Source organism: Diadema setosum, unplaced genomic scaffold (assembly GCF_964275005.1).
Source record: "Diadema setosum unplaced genomic scaffold, eeDiaSeto1 scaffold_98, whole genome shotgun sequence".
In the NCBI taxonomy this organism is placed as follows: Eukaryota; Metazoa; Echinodermata; class Echinoidea; order Diadematoida; family Diadematidae; genus Diadema; species Diadema setosum.
Genome location: NW_027307724.1, coordinates 8,199 through 23,770, shown reverse-complemented (window position 1 = coordinate 23,770; position 15,572 = coordinate 8,199). Strand labels below are relative to the sequence as shown.

At 41.3% G+C, this 15,572-nt stretch overlaps 1 long non-coding RNA gene across 1 annotated transcript; it reads left to right on the top strand.

The window, feature by feature from the left end:
* Positions 1-11,266: 11,266 nt before the first annotated feature.
* On the top strand, positions 11,267-15,021 carry LOC140245968 (uncharacterized). The gene is made up of 3 exons (XR_011902413.1): positions 11,267-11,401; positions 12,377-12,463; positions 14,549-15,021. It is a non-coding gene; the product is annotated as an uncharacterized lncRNA (long non-coding RNA).
* The last annotated feature ends 551 nt before the right edge of the window (positions 15,022-15,572 follow it).

Here is a 15,572-nt window from a genome sequence, read left to right as displayed (position 1 = left end):
TGCTCACTCATGCGTAAAGTTTTCTTTTTGTTTAACCTATGAGCTTAATAGCCAACTGAATTCCCTTCAATATGTTATATAACACATTGATTTCAATAAAAAATCTTCTATGAAAAATATGACCTCGAAAAAGTGTTTACTTTCTTTTTTTGCTGAGTGTATGTCCACTACTGAAGCAACTTCACCACATTCTGGCTTTACTCTTTGTATTACAGTAAATCAAAACATCTTGTTTAATTGTACTAATAAAGTTACTTTAAGTAGCAGCAATCAATCAGTTTCGAAATTTTGGTTGCATAAATGGCAGGACGGTAAGTCACTGTTGAGTAGTGAGTTCTTCCGGAATAGATGACCAAATTAATTTCAGACAAAGCTCTTTCTACGCTGAAACTGAATCTACAGTGTTCAGTTTTTCTACCACAGTCTTAAAGAAAGAATAAAGAAGAGTCAATCCTTGCTTGAAAGTTGGTTCCATATGTCCACTGATTTAACTGGTCACTGAAAATGTCGGGTCTGAATCCATATCATTGTGTGACTGTGAAAGAAAGTGTTGTAAAGATGAAGACGAAACGATAAAAACACAAACGGAAATGCTGCTTATATCATAGAACATACACTTGTGCAAGAGGTCAACAAACGAAACACGTGATGCACACCGTGAGATTAAGGAGGGGGATCGCTTCGGCGTGATGGTATCGCCGTTCATTCTTCTTGTCGCTGACAGCCATGATGAATCACGTGACAGCACGACATTCATGTCCTCCAAACAGAGCCCATCGAATAGGTCCATTCCTGTATAGTTTTAGAACAAGATGATAACGTAGATCAGAATGATCATATTAATCATGCTAATTATCGCTCGTTTACACCGCACGCCCTGTATAGCTCTTGTAAGTAGCCATGCAGGGTTGGTTTGATGCGCGTTGGTACCAGCTTTGCCTGATATCCACTTCAGACAATGAGATTTGTTGTAGCCTTGAGACCCCAGTGGACAGACAAAGATACAGGCGTATATAGATCTGCATCTATTTACATTGCCATGAAAACAGATAAAAATGACATTTTTATCGCTCAAAACTTTGGCAAAAATCCGACACATCCTAACAAAGGCATGACCAATCGAGTGCCGGTATAGGAAAGCGGCCACAGGAAAAAAGTTGAAGTCGTGTGATTATAGCAACAAGTCAAACTCCTCTAAACCATGCAGATCGTTCTCAGTGTGATAGACTAGATCCCTTAAAAATTGATTCGAAATATTATTGTATGAACTCATAGGAACCGATTGACTGTCTCTAATTCTACTGTGATAGAAATGATTATCTTATCATATTGAACTCTTACATTGTTGAAGATAAGAGATCAATCTTGAGATCGTTTCTTATTGAACTATCACCTTGGGGTATTATGAGAGCGGTCACGAAATGAAAAGGAATGCAGGCAAGCGATTAGGAGAATATCCCGACCATACAATCTGAGAAATATCACAAAATGGACGTCACTTTTACGTAACTTTGATTACCAGGAGAATTAGCATTTATACAAGCCTATTGATAGAGATGATACACTCTAAAAACGCAAATGTTGAATCAACATTTAAAAGGGCCGAGGAGTGACAGCATTTTTTGAAGTGTTGCATCCAACTTTTAAAATAACATTTCAAATGTTGAATCTAGCAGAAAAACCAACACTTTGAAAATCTTGTCACTCCTCGGCCCTTTTAAATGCTAATTCAACATTTGTGTTTTTAGAGTGTAGGAACTACAGAGGACTGAGAGATAGAAATATATATTTTTCTGTCAGTACAGCCGGTCTCGAAAAGTTACAATAAGACGACGTCAATACTTTTACAAATTCTTTCTTTATGACGTCTTGAACGAAATCTAAATCTAAATCTAAATCTATCAATCAAAGTGAACCTATTGGATAATAAGGCAGCTAATATTTGCTTTAAAAGGAAACAAATTCCAAAATCATAATGTACCTTGGGATTGTCTTTAAACATGATTACCTTGGAGTCTGACTATAATTAGAAAAGTCGATAGTTAAACTCTTGCTCGAACGAATAAGGAATCCTTTTCCGTCAAACTCTACGAAGTCATCTTCGATCAAAAAAGGGAGGGGGGGGGGGTAAAACAAAGCCCCCCTATCACCCGTGTCACCCCTCGAATTACACCTGTAGGTGCGTCTTGGTCCTGGACTTTACTCCTCCCATTGTTGGCGAGATAGATATTGCCACCTGAAGATACATTTACTCACTCGATCGTTGAATGGAAAATTATTTGCTTATAACGGAATCGCCAAATTGCCGTTCGGTCCACGCACAGCTACATGAAGGCTAAGTTTAGACAAGGCAAATAAAAGACAGAATAGGTTGAGACCAATGTCCATTCTGTTCACAGAAGCCAAATGAAGTACTTTCTGTCAATACATGTCATTATACGTTTGTTTGTTGTTTTTTGAATTTGTGTTGAGACGATAATGTTGTAAACAAAGAGTCGAATATGACTTTGTTTCCTGTCCGACTGGATTCCAGATCGAGAGTCAGTTTTATTCAAACGCTGAGTCTTAATACCTCAACGAGCAACTTACATGAACAAAATATGAGCCTTTCGTCCCATGAAGTTTAGTTGTCAGTTTGTCAGGTTATGACCGTGAGTCCATAGTTTACAGGGTTACATTAATGAACAGAGGAAATGTTTATGAAATTGAAGTTACTGCATGGAGGTGGATTATTTGATGACTAAGCGTGAACGGCGGATGAAATGAGCTTGGGAACCAAAGCAGATTGTATTCATTAGTAATTGCCGGCAATGAATGACATATTCAAGTTTTCAATATCGTGTACTACAAAACGTATATATGGAAACAAATGCAATTTTTGAAAATGGTTCTCAGGCCGTATGATATTCATCGCGCGAAAAATAACAGCCTCTAAGATACCGGAGAATTAAAGAACATGCATGCCGTCCATTCGACACGGATTGGGGGAGGGGTATAATAACATTAACAATGCCATAAGCTAATCTCGAAATGATTATGCCGACTTGTGATTACAAACATTGTGCTCATTATACCCCATTCCACGTACAATACATGCATTATAAGGTGCCATGTAAACAAATAATATGCGATCATCAGCCCAAATGATTTCAGGGAGGGCAAACATGCAAGAGGTTACGCCAACCAAGCCAGTAAGATGGAAGTCCACGAAGCTAAACTTTGATGACTCAGTAATAAAAGCAAGATTTACTCCGCCCTTCCCAAGTGGGCTATATAGGTCAAAGAATATTCAAAACACGATAGAAAGCACTTAACATAATTATACTTCTGGATGAAGAAAGATCACTATCAACCATAACAACAACTCTACAATAAAAGCACGTGTACACTTGCTATCCAGAATTGGCCTCTTAAGTATTACCACTGCTCTACATGCTCTATACGAGATAGTCCTGCCATAGTTATTTCTCCAACTTTGCTAAAATACCGATCGACACACACACACATGCACACACACACATACACACATCCACTCACATACACATTATCAGGGCTTGACAATAACTCTTTTCTCTGCTGGAGGCCAATTCGGACCACTAAAATATTCGAATATGAAATTTGGTGGCCCGACATCTATTTCTAGTGGCCATGGCCATCGCTCACGTAGAGCCCTGTATATGAATAAGTAAAATAAGTAACTAACTAGCAAGTACTAACTAACAAAATGAATGAATAAATAAATAAATAAACATCTTCATATGTTATATATATCTTCATATATATATATATATATATATCATATACATTGGAGACATCACACAAATAAACAAACAAACAAACGAAGAAACATAAACGCAAAGTACCAAGCGCTGGTAAAGTTTAATTAGCTCAACACTGCTTTATATTATGTAGGCTTTGTTGCATCAAAAAGAAGTAGGAATTCGCTGACTGCATGGATTGTTTGCTGCTCATTGAATTACCACTTAAAGCTACAAATGATATTTACGAAAAAAAGTGTTAGCAAGCACAACATTGTTTCTGAATAAATATTATTCTAATTTCGCTATCCATTCGAATAATTGCGACGTTAATCCTGTCATTCACAAATATTCACTTTTTGCTTGGATAATCACTAGGATAATGTTCATTTGGATAATCCTTTCCAACCTCTATTCAAACACATCCACAATGCCACTGAACTGGTATGACATGGGACCATGCAGCTTGGGTCATCCAAACTGGAAAAACGTTTACACAATATCTTGATCGAACAATCAGCGCGCAAATTGTCACTATTTGTATACACACATTGTATCTTTGAGCATATAGTCAAGACACGTGTTAGAGTGAAGGGCGTGTCATGCGATAAAGATTATGCAGACGTTAAAAATGGCACCAAAGCAGAATATGTTGCTGCCATAACATAAATTATATCCCTCACAAAATGCATCTCGTCCTCTGATTGGTCGAGAGCACTGTAAACAACAAAACATAATTCTACCATACAAGTGCGCGAAAAAGACTATACTCCCTAGGGAAATGGTAAAAACTATATCACGCTGGTGATTTTCGCGCCTTTTTTGCTTCGCGTCGCGACGCGAAATATTTCACGTGTAAATGAATGGGTATCGCAGCGAGAGATTTCATGTGTACAAATGAATGGGTATCGCGGCGCCTTCACTTCGCGAGAACCACAAGGCACGCGACGCATACACTCAATACGTGTAACGTTAGAGAGACTCAGAGAGACTCTTATAAAGCCCTCATTCTACCTAAAAAGGTGATCATGGCATTGTATTACGTTACAACAGAGTAGGCGATATCGTGGATCTATAATTAGACAACAACAATAAGCAGGCCAGGGCTCTTCGACGTACCGTAGGCCTAGATCTTTTAACGTTGGTTAGGCCTCATTTGGCCCTGGTTTTGAAGATGCATGTCGTGACTCGTAGAGATTATACAAGAGAAGATCGTTCAAAGGATTTGGTGCAATGTATGAGAAAGTATGATCCCCTAACTACGGTATGCTAGATTTGGGGTAGTGTCTATGCCTATATCCCAGTGTAGGACTGTCTAATTTTGGGGAGTGACCCACCCAAAAGATGTTGACAAACTGCAGTAGGCCTAGATAGTAGGCCTAGGCCTGCTTATACTATTATACTGTAACGGTATTTGATCGTGACCATGTACCAATTTGGGGTGGCGATCTTAAAAGATTTGTCCTATCTGCCACCAAACAGTAACAAGGCTAGATCTCCGTAACGGTAGCTCAATCAATCAAATCTCATCAACTATCACTCATTCGAAGTTAATGCTGCCACCAGGTTTGTTCAGGTAAACCACGCCTTGCCAACAACATAACTTTCTTATTGTCAGCAGAACTACAGAGAGAGAGGGAGAATAACTAGATTCTATTCATAACAAACACTGACCAATAGGAAAGCTCCTTTTATAAGTGCCTAATCGACCCTGAATGCCACTATCACACTGTATGTGCAATTGGTTGAAAGTGCGTACATGCAAATGAGATAACTGACTTGACCGCCAAACAGTCCTACTAAGCCATTGCTACAGGCACTTCAATACAGTGAGTCTCGTGATTTTACACCAAAATCTCCTGTTTCAACAAGACTTCTATGCCAAGTTTCTAACAATCTCATCATTCAAGCATTCAGCATTATATAGGTGAGTTGATAATTTGATATTTAGTGTCCTTGTGCATAATCGTGACTGTTAGAGTAGCTAGTGCCTAGTGTAGATATTTAAATACCACGAGTCAGCTGTGCACGTTTCAGTCATTGCACCCAACACTCCGAACAGCGACAAGTTCTCCACACGTGTTTGAGCACACACGCAGTCAGACTGGCATGCTAAACATTCTCAACCACTCTCGAGCGTAAGTTCAACAGGCCTATAAACTGTCATGTACATTTCACTTGTAAATTGCGGCACACACATTCTGGCATTCCTACAGTGCATCCTAACTACTAGTAATCCCTTCTCTCTCAGTCACAAAGTTCCTATCAACTGATTACTTCAACTGGCTCGAGCGTCGATGACGGGTTCGTTTGTCCACAGTATATGGACGCGGTCGTGGGATGATGGTCTTATTCTACTGCTACTCTTAGATTACTTCACTATCACAACTGCAACCACAGATCACTAAACAGACTTGCAGTCATTCGTCACACAACACTTGACTTTCTTCGTAACTTAGTCTGTTCAAGCAGGAATTGAATTCACAACAACACTGAACGTTTAATTCCAAACTTCTATGTACATTGTCGCAAAGTGTGATTACATGTAATACTCTGACTGTCTGTACACTTTACAGTATTGTACAGTTCAAACATTTACACACGGATTGTTTCCATTTTAGAAAATCTAGTATTGATACTTATACTCTGTCCCCCAATTCTTATATTATTACCTTTTTAGGAGAAGTATGAGTGCGTTTCTTTACTTACAGGCATGTTCATACTGACTTAATTACTACTAGACCACTTTTCTAATGAAGTGCTAATATTACTAATGTTACACTCTGTGTGAACTTAGATTCTATCAACTTTTGGTTATAGATTCTACTTATAGTGTCTTTAACTGAAATTGAATTACCGGTTCTCCATTCTAGATGTTACTTAGCTCTGTTCCTGGCATTTGTCTCCAAATCTAGACTGCAAGCAGTCTTCCTTGGTTTTCTCCTTTATAAAGCACGGCTCAATAAAATACGCAAACAACAAGAATAAATAACACGCGTCTTTCTACTAGTCTCATGACACTATCCGGATCTCACCCCGCCGGGATTTTAACCAGCACACACTCCACAGATACATTTCTAGGCCCTGTCAACAGTTCCTTGCAAGTTCTGCACTCACTCTGTCGGTGTCAGACCCTGCAACCTAGGTATCTCACTACCCGGTACTCGGTGATAGCATAGACATCAAGTGGGTCACACTCCTACCTATCACTGGTGGGACACAAACACCGCTTTAAAATAACCATCTTCTGACACTAAATCAGCACCTCGACCGTTACTGTGCACTAGTCAGGCCTGCCCTAGGCACACTCGATTTTGACACTTGTTAAATTTACTAAAAGTAATGAGTGAAAGGACAGAAACACAAGGAGGGAAAAGGGGGGGGGGGGGAAGAGGAAAGAACAGCAGCTTGCCATGACCACAACACGCTAGGAGTAGGACATCAATTGCCAGATTGCAGCTAAGCCCTTGTAGTTTCAGCATCATCGAGACTCGACCTTCAGCTAAAGCGTCAAACTTGTCTTTCATCTCGAACCCAGTCTCCGACACTGCAAACATCACAACTGCTGGTTTGGCATGGTAACACGTCACTCATCAAGCTGTAGAATCTGCCGTCAGTCTTTCGCCTCATCAGGGAATGAAAGGGAAGAGGGGGGGGGGGGGGGAGGGGGAAGGGGAAGGGAATCTGCCCAACACTCATCACAACCTACACATGTCTATATCTATAACCTATTCGGTATTCAAATACAAAGAGCATGGTACCACCTCATGTCTTCATAAGATGTTAAACTACAATCCACTGCACATCACATTGTCATCATAAAATATTCTAAGTTCGCACTTCTCTTGAAAAATTTCTAAGTGCTGACACTGTCAAAAATTTCTAAGTCACACTTCTCTTAAAAATTTCTAAGTGCTGACACTGTCAAAAATTTCTAAGTCACACTTCTCTTAGAATGACTAAGTGCTGACTAGCGACACCATAAGATATTCTAAGTTCACACTTCCCTTGAAAAAAATTTCTAAGTGCTGACACTGTCAAATATTTCTAAGTCACACTTTTCTTAAAAAAATTTCTAAGTGCTGACACTGTCAAAAATTTCTAAGTCACACTTCTCTGAGAATGACTAAGTCTCAACAAGTGTCTCATACAAAAGCAGAACTAACAGTAACAGTTAGATTCTAGACGACACTAACTAGAATCCTAACACAGTTTAAATTCCAAACACTAACGTTAGTTGCCAATCTGGGTAACTTCCTAACAACAAACTGGATAACAACTTGGGTAACAACAATAATTAGACTGAGTCTATTCCTAGGAGACATCGTTCATGACCCCCTATCCCAGGGTCCCAGACCCTGCATTGCATCATCGCCATCTCTCTGTTTAGCAAAGAAAAATAACATCCTCTCTTAATAAATTTGCCTAAGAGACTGTGAGCATGTAAGAAAAATATTCTCAAACAATTGATACTCCATACTTGTCCCTACTCTATTGAGAAGCAGAGTTATTTTCGCCTAAGTCAATGGGAAAGAAACCCTAAATTCGCTATCCATCTTCTTAATAAAATTGTTTCCAATTTCCCTAACTAAGAAGACCATCACAAATATTTTCTAAATATTTGTTTATATCCTCATATCTCAGTTTATAAGTTCTAACCATGCTAACAACATTATAGGGACTTAGAGAATTTTAGACTTACGATTGCTCTAACTTTATAGCCTCAGACTTTATCAGATCACAAATGTAGCATCAACAAGACATCAAGGATGTACAGGGTCAAGATCATCAACGAAATTCTCAGCCAGGGTAAAATTTCAAGCTTCCCGGGCCCCCTTTTATACCCCTTGACCCGGAGTCCTAAAGTGCAGACAATACGCCTGTGAACACTGATTGGCTAAAAGTTTTTACGTCACGCACAGCGGTAAATTCGATTGGGAAGTACACTGCAGCGACCATTGTTCGCCGGGGAATTAACCTGGATACAACAAAAATTACACTCTCATCTTTGGACATTACACTTCCAAAGCAAATTCTGGCTATTCACCAACTTATTTCTCTTCAGTATAAAAGGTAAGCAGTGAGATTACACATTTCTTAGTACCATTTCTCGTACGTGAATACACTCGATCTTACTCCAGTCCCACATGTACTATTCTATGTTTTCTGACTGAGCTATAATTAGCACACAGGTTTCGCCGTTGCCGGTTGATTTTAGACTTGACAGTAAAACCACATAGTCTCATTTTATACTTGTGAAAACATTCAAATAACATAAGTTTCTTCCAAAATCCAATCTTGTCTACCAAAAAGATCTACAAGAGCCAAAACCTATGTCATAAATTCTGAATTCGTCTGTTGACATTCTGTGATACGGTAACTACGCCATACACTGTGCAATTGTCTATGTAGCCTAGCTAGCGTCTACACATTGTCATTTATGAGTGCATCCTGCTAGTCTTCTATCATCACTGTTCATTGTTTATTACACATATTCTTCAATAAAATCTTCTCTACTATGATATTCATTTTGTGTAAAAAGCCTAAATTTTGTTGTTTTATACTTCTCTGAATTTTATTCACATTCCAATGTTCAACGTTGCTGACAATTTTGAAATACTTATCAAAACATTGCCTGTATCCAAAGACAATATCAACATTGCTGTTCTCGTTATGTACTACATGTATTGTATTGTATTCTTTATTTATTTATTTATTTTTTTTTTGGGGGGGGGGAATAACAGCGTTTTCCTCACACTATCCCCCTCCTCGACAATCACTGTCCCAGTGATTATTACCACCACTTTTAAATCTACAGATCCCAATAATACTTTAGATACCTTCCTGAATGAGCAGAATTAATAAAGTTCCTACTCATATCCTACAACACCAAATATATGACATATGTTACATCTCATATATCTACACTTATTTACAACAACAACAGTAACTATATACAGTTCATATCACACTCTATTCTTCTTTCACTTCACACAGGTCCGACTCCGGGTGAACAATGTCCAATGTCTCTCTCAGGAGCCGGGTCTGTCCATGTGCTGTCACATAAACCTTGCTCCTGATTTCGATGCGAGTGATTACGCGGATCCCCACACATGGCTTTTTCAGAAGAATGGTTAGTTCATCATCGCTCTCGTCCCGCAGATCAATTGTGCGCTTCCTCGACGTCTCTGTACTGGGCTTTGCTGGGGTGCTGTCTCCATTCTCAACGTTGCCATCGTCATCGCTAGAGTTGCCGCCAGCGTTGTTATCATTCTTAGCACTTCCATCGTCATCACTACAGTTGCTGCCAGCGTCGTCATCATTCTTAACACTGCAATCGTCATCACTAGAGTTGCTGCCAGAGGTGCTGTCAGAGTCGTCGTGGCTGCTGCCCTCATCATTGGAGTCACCATCACTGAAGATTTCCTCCCACTCGCCTTCGTCTTCCACTTCAACCGTTGTAACTTTGTCTTTACTTCCCTTGCTTGGCTCCTCCTTCTGTTCGTCTTGTGTCTCCTTGTCCTCCTTCTCTTCCTTGTCTCTCCTTTCCTCCTTCTTTTCCTTGCCTCTCCTTTCCTCCTTCTTCTCTTCCTTGTCTCTCCTCTCCTTCTTCTCTTCCTTGTCTCTCCTTTCCTTCTTCTCTTCCTTGTCTCGCCTTTCCTTCTTTGTTATCCGCTCCCCCCTCAACTCGACCTGGGACCTATTCTTCATCCAGTTTTTGCGATACGTCTCGCTAGCGACACCATATTGGATGGTGGGCAGGCGTCGATGGGGATGGTGTGTTCCATGGTGGAGATCGAGCGCTCGCTGATTCTCCACCTCCCTCCCACAGATCCTACATCTCCCCGTTATGGTTGTCTCATGATGATTGTTTAGATGTTGGCGATACACCTCCCACGTGTTGTAATACGAGGAACAGAAACGGCACTTCATCTGTGAAGCAATCAGGTGGGTAGAAACAAAACAAATATGATCTGGTTAGTCATTCACTCATCATCCTTTCTAAATCTTAGTGGAGGCAGTCTAACTCTATGGGGATTGCGTCTCACAGTCTCATCAAGCCAATTCTTGCGGGGGGGACCATCATAGATCTTAAGTCTGTTAACATGTACCACTTTTGGTGCGGTCCTCTGTGACTGTTGGATACGATACACTACTTCAGACAGTTTACTGGTTACAAGGTACGGACCCAGCCACTTCATCATCAACTTAGGTGATAGACCTCTCCTCCTCTGGATACTTTGCAACCAAACCCAGTCACCCTTCTTGAATGTACGCATCACAGTGTTTCTGTCATACATCTGTTTCTGCTTAGAAGCTGCTAACTTCAGTTTTGATCTCGCATTCTCATGTGCATCTTGTAGCGAACATCTTAACCTGTATGCATAATCATCTTTGTCATTTTCATCATCAGGTGTTGGTGATTCTATCGTCAAATCTACCGGAAGAGTAGTTTCCCTTCCCAACATCATCATAGAGGGAGTTTCACCAGTCGACGATTGGATAGACGTTCGATAGGCCATCATAGCGAATGGTATCCTCTCATCCCAGTCTCTCTGATGACGATCAGGGTCAAGTGACGCAGCTAGTGTAGTCGTCAAAGTGCGGTTGAATCGCTCAACGAAGCCGTCTCCCTTAGGATGGTAAGGACAAGTTCGGGTTTTCTTCACTCCTAACATCTTACATACTTCCTTCATCAGTGTGGACTCAAAGTTGCGTCCCTGGTCAGTGTGTAACTCTTTGGGTATCCCAAATCGACAAATGAATTCCTCAACAAAGACCTTAGCAACCGTCACAGCTTCTTGATTAGGAATGGCAAAGGCTTCAATCCATTTAGTAAAGTAATCTCCGATGACAAGCACATAGACATTCCCTCTATCAGTCTTAGGTAGGGGTCCCATGATATCCATCGCAACACGCTCTAATGGGGCTCCAACTCCATATTGCTGCAAAGGGGCAAGAAGTCTCTTGGGCGGATTCTTCATCATGGCACAAGTGTTGCATTTTCTCACCCATGACCTCACATCACTTGCAAGTCCTACCCAATAATACCTCTGCTGTACTTTGTGAAGCAACTTATGTACCCCTAAGTGTCCAGCTGTCGGAGAATTATGCAATTCCATCAAAATCTCTGGTCGTAGTGTACGAGGGAGAACAAGTTTCCAAGTCACATCACTACCATCAACAGACTCCCATTTTCTCATCAGTACCCCATCTCGCACTGCCAGTAAATCCCAGTTCACCCAATAGGTTTTCACTGCAGAGGAAAGGGCACACACTTCTTTCCATTCTGGCTTCACATCATTTATTTCTTTCCATCTCAACAAATGTTTGATGTCAGCATCTTGCTGCTGTGCTCGTCTAATTCTCTCAAACGTCACAGAGGGAAGCAAAGTAATTGCAGCAACTCTCTCTGTCAACTCATCTACATCAAAAGCTGTATTCTCAGCCATCATCCATGAATAACTTGTACCTAAGTAAGAAACAACAACAACAACAACACTAAAATTCAAATGTCTGAAACTTCAATATCTTCGTAGTTTACTCCACCATTTCAATTAACTACTCGACACGCTTAGTCATCAGTATCTAATTCACTGTCTCTGTTTCCTACACAGGCATCATTTAGGCGGCCGCACTGGGAACAAGGGCGTCTTGACAGTCCGTCAGCATTCATGTGAACTCTTCCAGCGCGATGAACCAAGGTAAGGCGATACTGAGTAACTATCTCTAACCATCTAGCTAGCTGACCTTCAGGATTCTTGAAATTGAGTAACCATGTCAGTGCGCCATGATCTGTTCGAACTTGGACTTCTTGACCATAAAGATAATGACGAAAGTGCTTCAGAAAGTGAACAATCGCTAACAGCTCTCGTCTCGTCACGCAATAGTTTTGTTCAGCTCGACTCAAAGTGCGACTTGCATAGGCTATGACTCTCTCATGCCCATCTTGTGCTTGTGATAACACGGCCCCGATAGCATACTTGCTTGCATCAGTGTCCATAAGAAATGGTACTCCTTCTCTTGGGTAGGCTAGAATTGGGGAGGTTGTTAACTTCTCCTTCAAAGTCTGGAATGCCGTCTCACACTTTGAGCTCCAGTCAAATTTCTTCTCTTTCTGAGTGAGGACATGAAGTGGTCTTGCAATTTCAGCAAAGTCCTTAATGTACCTGCGATAATATGACGCCAGGCCGAGAAAACTTCTGACATCAGTTGTGTTAGCAGGTGTAGGCCACGATTTGATTGATTCTATCTTCTCAGGATCTGTGCGTACTCCGTTGTCAGACACAATGTGACCGAGGTAGAGGACTTCTCTCTTGAACAGGTGACATTTCTTGGGTTTCAACTTCAAGTTAGCACTTCTCAGACGATCTAGAACGAGTTTGAGTCTGTCGATCACCTCCTCCACTGATGAGCCGAATACAATAACATCATCCAAGTAAATAAGTAGTATCTTCCAATGAAGTCCCGCAAGCACAGTTTCCATCAATCTCTCAAAAGTAGACGGTGCATTTGATAACCCAAAAGGCATCACTTCAAATTGGTACAGACCTCCAGGCACAACAAAAGCCGACTTCAACTTTGCATCATCATCAAGGGGAACCTGCCAGTAACCAGAGGCTAAGTCTAGTGTGCAGAAATACTTTGCACCATCAAGAGCATCAATTGACTCATCTATTCTTGGAAGGGGAAACGAGTCTTTCACAGTGTGTTTGTTGAGTAGGCGATAATCTACACAAAACCTCTTGGTACCGTCTTTCTTATCCACGAGTACAACAGGGGAAGACCATGGGCTGCATGATGGCTTGATTATGCCTCGTTCTAACATTTCTTTCACTTGTTTGTCGATTTCATCTTTTAGACCCATAGGCGGACGTCTTGGCCCTTGTCGTAGTGGTGCATTACATGTCGTGTGAATGGAGTGATACATCATCGTAGTTCGACCTATGTCATTGTCTCCTCTTGCAAATACGTCTCCATACTCGGCTAACATCTCGGCTATTTTGGCATGCTGTCGCTCATCAATGTTGGCTGTTGCCTCGATATACAAGTCTCTCAAGTGTTTGGGTACATCATCAATTATTTCATCAGCGCTAACTTCAACTCTTTGAACACGACTTCGTTCATCACTCATACTGGCACAGGAAATAACCTCATTGTCTATCACAACTAACTCCTCTTCACAGTTTATTCTCGCATTGGTGCATTGGAGAAAATCCATCCCCAAAATTCCATCTTGCTCAATATCTGCTACCACCAACTCAACTTCATGTACTCTACTTCCAATCTCCATCTCTACTTCAATTTCTCCATACACTCTAATTGCAGATCCATTTGCCTGAGAAAGCTGTACTGCAGAACGACACATATTTGCTTGATGCATTGTGCTGACTACATCATGAGAAATTAATGAAATTGTTGCTCCAGTGTCAATTAAGAAATGCAACTGTCTGTCATCAATCATCACGGGAAGGAACATGGTGTAACTGACATCACTGATAGTGCAAATTCTAGTTCTGTTACTCTGCTGTTCATCATCTAGTTGTGTGGGCCTGATCGCTGGTAGTTGGGCCGTCCCCTGGCCAACAGGGAAGGCCTCCTGTCGTTTCCCTGCTGAGCTCCATGATTTGGGCACTCCCTACTAAAGTGTCCAACCTGCTGGCAAGCAAAACATGTGACAGTAGATCTATCAATCTTTGGTCTCACATCACTCTGTCTCAACACTTCAGTCAACTGTTTGAGAGTAGATTTCAGCTCATCAATTTCATATCTCATTTTGTCATTCACAGGTGCAGCCTGGACCTGGTTCTCCACTGTCCTGACGTATCGAGTTGGCCTACATCTCTCGCGAGCTTTCTCTACCTTCAAAAAGGATTCTGTCGCGAGCCCTGCACGGATTGCCTCATCTAAAGTCGTTGCATGCGCACGGAATATGCCACTACGAATCTCTGAGTCATCAATTGCTTCTGAGAAATGTCCACGCGCCAGTCTCTCACGTGCATCATTACTCAGTTCGGGGTAAGCTAAAGCAGTCAAATCACGGATGGCTTGGCCGAGTTCTTGCAGAGTCTCATCTTTCCCACGACGCCTCATTCTAAGTTCCATCAAGAAATTTTCAGCATGCTCCCCTGGACCAAATCTATGTTCCAAGTGCTTCACTAAGTCCTTGTAAGAAATGGGTGCACCAGGAGGCAAATTCGACAACACCTTCAAAGCAGGTCCCTGCAAACGAGTCGCCAAATACTGCCCAGCCTCAGAGTCAGTCCACGAATTCAACTCTTTGCAAACCTCAAAATGACGGCGATAATCAGCCCACGGCATCTTGCCACTGAACTTGTCGGGAATGACATCCTTGCGATGTACATCTGCGGTTCGCATCATCATTTCAGTTGGGACATCACTTGCGACATAGCGGGGGTTGGCATCAAACTGACTAGCGGTATATTCACGTCGTCGTCTTGGCGGGATGCTATCACCATACTCATTCATTCTGACAGCTATCTCTGGATCCGTACCATCAACAGCCCAACTTCTAGTGACTACATCATCACCCCCACCAGTACCCTCTGTCATCGTCACAGGACTCACTGGACTAGCTTCAGTCATGACCGCCTTTTTTTATTTTTAGCGTAGAAATGGGGTTTGTGAACGTGTCTCTTACAAACAATCAGGAGCAAGCTCCCCTATGCAACTAGTCACCTATGTACTACTCTTTCACTTTAACTCTAACTAACCAGTTCGTGAATAGAGTTGTAACTTACACTAAGGTAGAAGTGTGCATTTTTACTGATACTCAACTATCTTACGTGTATT